The sequence below is a fragment of the Peromyscus californicus genome, unplaced genomic scaffold (assembly GCF_007827085.1).
Source record: "Peromyscus californicus insignis strain IS unplaced genomic scaffold, ASM782708v3 Scaffold_16__1_contigs__length_79575227, whole genome shotgun sequence".
NCBI classification, from domain to species: Eukaryota; Metazoa; Chordata; class Mammalia; order Rodentia; family Cricetidae; genus Peromyscus; species Peromyscus californicus.
Window position 1 is genome coordinate 23,350,039 of NW_026294458.1, and position 5,016 is coordinate 23,355,054.

At 39.3% G+C, this 5,016-nt stretch overlaps 1 pseudogene; it reads left to right on the plus strand.

Moving 5' to 3' along the window:
• Nucleotides 1-3,406: 3,406 nt before the first annotated feature.
• Nucleotides 3,407-4,761, plus strand: LOC128111691 (glutamine synthetase-like; annotated as a pseudogene).
• The last annotated feature ends 255 nt before the right edge of the window (nt 4,762-5,016 follow it).

Consider the following 5,016-nt stretch of genomic DNA (forward strand, 5'->3'; position numbering starts at 1 on the left):
CCTCACATCCACAAGACATACAATGTCCGTGCTTACTCCCAGCTGTCTTTTTGACCTCTTGGTTCCTCTCTAGTTTTGAAGCTGATTTTCTAATCTTTGATTGATTCTGGGAACCCCAAGATTACTTCTAACAAATTCTTTTGGGTTAAGTAAACAAGGTTCTATAGCAAACAGGAGACTCACACTGAGAGAAGGAGATGCCCAGCTCTGCTGCATGCTCCTGAGTGTACAGCTCAGGCTTCCTCTTTTTGGGGGGAGGCCTGACAAAGCTTAAAAACATGTACAGTTCATTCAATCACACTCCATGAGCTCCTTACCTATCTACAAAATGCTCCAGATTCTGGCTCTTCTTCTTCTTCTTCTTCTTCTTCTTCTTCTTCTTCTTCTTCTTCTTCTTCTTCTTCTTCTTCTTCTTCTTCTTCTCCTCCTCCTCCTCCTCCTCCTCCTCCTCCTCCTCCTCCTCCTCCTCCTCCTCCTCCTCCTCCTCCTCCTTTTCTGTGTTACTATTGGTATTTGATGGAAAACAAGAAAGCGCTAAATCAGGAATTTATTTATTTTAAAATTTAATTTTCAATTTTAGGTGCATTTAGGGATCAAGGTAGTAAACTGTCAACATTTGCTTTTAACTCTGTGACATTAATCCAAGCTGTCAAAGACGAAATTTGGAGGTCTCTCTCTCCACACTTGTCTCATCTAGTACTGCTGAACAATGGGTATTTGAGGGAATTTTGAGATCTCCAAGTAAAGGGGATTATGTGGGGGATAGAGAGAAAAAGAAGTCTTCATTTATCTTTTCCCCCATGCTATTTCTAAATACTTTTGTGGAGGCCTTATTCCTTCTCTAGATGTCAAGACTCAAACAATGATGGCTGTTTCCTAATAAGTTTATAATGTTTTTTCATCTATTTTTACTTTCATAAAAATTTGTCCAGATGGTGCCAGGATAATGTTTTATTACTGTGGCCAAAATACTCAATATTTAAGTGTGAAGAATTAGTTATTGCCATCTTCCTACCTCCAGACACCTCATTTTTTCCCTTGAAATTTCTCAGATACTTCTTTCCTAATTTTTTATTTTTAAGCTGATAATAAAGGTCTCAAAACATAATTTTTTAAAAATAAATTGACTCATTTGTTATACTTGTAAATACTTTTTTGAGACGGGGATGTTGTTCTTTTGAAATAGGGTTTCCCATAGCCCAGGTTGGCATTGAACTCTCTATATAGGAGAAATGATCTTAATCCCATCTCTTCTTCCTCAGTGCTGAGATTGTATGTGTATGCCCTATGCCTGGCATTAAGCACATTTTTAAAGTTTGAGTATTTCAATCAGACATTTTCTTTTAATTAAAGCTCTCTTCATTTCTCTTGTTAATTTCTTCCTTTACTGTGTTGCCAATAAATATAGACCATGGTGTACAAAGAAAACCATTTGTGAAATATTTGGTGTTTCAAATATCTTCTTTGCTAGAAACTATATGTTTTTTTTTTATTAATTTCATAATAATAGGCAAGAGAGAAAGGTGGATATAATTATCCATGGGAGTGGGTCTACCACAAAGGTCATAATATTATTGAAGACTTTTGGTATGATTTAAGATTTAAGAAGGACCTTTCCTGTCATTTTATACTCCTTTAGCATCCTCAATATCAGGGTAGAGTTTTTTATTTGTTGCTTAGGCAAAGGAGATGAACTTGTTCAAAAATCTAAAGACACAGAACTGATATCTAGATCAGCCAGAAAATAGACTATATCAGTGGGTAGGGATGTATAGGAGCTATCCATGGCAATAGGGTTACAACACAAAAGTGACATAATTAGTTAAATGAAGAAGCCTTGGCATAGGAGGAGTTCTCATCTTGGGACAGGGAATGCTTTCCAAAGGAAGTGGTTTTAAATGAGACTTCAAGGAAAATAAAGATTTCGTCAAGCAGAAACAGAGTGGAAATTTCTAGGCAGAAAGTCTGCAGGCAAGTGTATGGTACATTTAGAGCTGTTAGATAGGTAATGCAAGGGATGTTTCTTGATATGGGTTCTCTCTTAATGCAGGGAACTAGGGTACTGAATGATTAGTGGTCTGTAGCTGAAAGTTTTCCTGTGGTCCAGCCTGCCTGTGGTCAGGACAAATCACTCCTATTCGCATCCCCCAAGTAAACAACACAGAGGCTTATATTAATTATAACTGCATGGCCTATGGCTCAAGCTTTTAGCTAGCGAGCTCTTATATCTTAAATTAGCCCATAACTATTAATCTATTTTTGCCACATGTTCTGTGGCTTTACCTGCATCTCATTACATGTTGCTCCTTGAGCGGCTCACTGGCGTCTCTCCCTGCCTTCTTCCTGTCTCTCCCTTTGAATTTCCCATCTGCCTCTAAGCTGCCTTGCCATAGGTCAAATGGCTTTATTTATCAACCAATCAGAGCAACATATATTCACAGCATACAGAAAGATATCCACAGCACTTCTTCTTTTCTTTTTTTTTTTTCAAAAAAGAAGGTTTTAACTTTAACATAGTAAAATTACATATAATAAAAGTGTTATCAAGCAAGAATTATAGTTATAATATCTAGTCTATTTGTATTTGGCAAAATTAAGGAAGATATTCTATCTATCCTATATTTGTGAGTCTAAGGTTTCATATCGACCTTATCTCTTATCATAACCAAGGAAAACCATAATTATAACTATCTAGTCTTCAGCTACATCAAAGACCTCAGAAGGATATAATATTACCTAAGTAAACAGGAAGAACATTGTAAGCAACCTCCAAAAACCTAGAATGACAGAGACAGCTGGCTACCTGTTTTCCATTCTGAGGTCACCACATCTTTAAAGTATAGAAATATAGGATATAGATATCATAGGATGAAAGGGTGGGTTGCTGAACCTACTTTTAAAGAGCAATACATATTCACAGCATCCAGAAAGATACCCACAGCAGTGGTCACCAAAGCTGCCTTTAACCAGTTGCTTTCTAGTTTGCTGTCAAACCAAAGAAGAGTAAAGAACATGGTCACAGAGTGAATGCAGTCTGTTTGCTTGGTTATTTGTTTATTTATTTTAGGAAAACTGAGAAAAACTTCCGAGTGGGATGACTTATACCAAGAGAGGGCCTTGCTATCTTGTTCAGTGGTCTGTTGTGGAGGGAACTAGATGGAAGCTGAGGTTATTTTTACTGAGACAGATGGTTCTTTAAGCACATCTCCAGCTGAACCACTGAAGGGCCCACAAGGGCCTTTGCTTAACCCTTATCCCAATAGGGGAGAGAATCTTTCACTGATTGTCTACTCAGCAAACCTCTGTCCACTCTCTCGAATCTTATTTTACTAATTTTGTAGGCTATTGATCTATCTAGCCACTTCCCTTTCTTGTTCTTGAGTTATGTGAGTGGCTTATAATCACCATGGGTTCCTGTCCTTACACCCCTGAGGGAGTCAACTCCTGTACCAGTGCAAAGGAGCCAATAATGAGACTTATATTCAGAATGATCACTAGAAGAAACAGTAAGAAATCTACATTTCATTTGATGTTCTACTATCCCCAAGACTATCATCATATGAGATGTAGATTTCTTACTATTTCTTCCTTGAATGCCAGTCCTAATTTCTCAGTGTTCTCCATTAAGAACTATGTTCTTGGCAAAATTGCAGCACTATGGGATAAAGGAATGTACATGGGCAGATCCAAGAATGGGAGAAGAGTAGAGTATCTATGCTGTACAATAACGTGATTTCTTTTACCTCTCCTCAACTCAGTCTCAAAACCTACCTACCTATGCCCTCTCCTGCTGGCCACCTAGAACACCTTCTACCATGGTCACATTAGTGTGGGGGACCAGCCCCCACTTTTATGACCAGAGTACTCTTGAGCAGGGAGAAGTGTGAAATATTTAGATAGAAAGAGATACTTAGATGACGAAAGGAAAGACAGAAACACAGGATAGGCTCAGGAGCACCTGGGTCAAAACCCACCAGCCCAGAACTTTATTCAAAAGGGCTTTTTATAACAATGCCAAGGGGCAAGGCAGAAAAACCTCCTCCTTCTAGATACAATGAAGTGTAGACCCTTCCAAACACCTGGTACCCAGGCCCGTGGCCCAATCATCCTCTTATGTAGTCCTGCTGGGTAAAGCCACTAGGAAACCTCGGTGGGCTCGAACACATTAGCAAGCTCCCACTTAAGCAAAGGCATGCAACAGTTGCACATGTCCCTCTTTCAGGAAGAAAAATTCTAAGCCATGTATATTTGGATATATGGTATTGGAGAATTCTTCACTGTCATACTCCCACCCTGAACTGTGAGGCCAAGTATGTAGAACAGTTGCCCAGAGGGAAATGTGATGACTCTAGTACTTTTCATTATGAAGACTCCAAAAGCAGCATGCTCCTTATTACTATTGCCTGCCCACACCCAGGACCCAAACAAGTTGGTGTTGTGAAGTTTTCAAGTAAAATGGAAACCAGCAGAAAGCAACTTAAAGCATATCTGTAAACAGATAATGGACATGGTGAGAAGCCGGAGTGCTGAGTTTGGAATGCAGCAGGAATTTATCCTTATGCTTATGGTAGCCTTCCAGTGGCTTCTCTGGGCTCCCAAATCAGTATTATTGTGGCATGGGAGCAGATAAAGTCTATGGCAGGAAGATCTTAGAGGGTCACTATCTAGCTTCTTTATATGCTGGAGTCATTGTTACTGGCATGAGCATTGGTCATGCCTGCCCAGTAGGAAGTTCAAATAGTGCCCTATGAAGGAATCTAAGCCATTCCTGGGAAATGGAATGGGCAGACTGTCACAGCAACTTTAGCACCAAGGCCATTGAAGGAGAATAGTCTGAAGAATGTGAAAAAAGCCATTGAAGAGCTAAGCATCGGTACCAGTACTACATTTGAATCTATGATCTTAAAGGGCCAGGAAAGTACCTGTGCCTAAATGGAATCCATAGAGCCATCATCTTCAATGACCCTCAGTGACATTTCTGCTAGTGTTGGGACCATAATGTTAGCATCACATTAC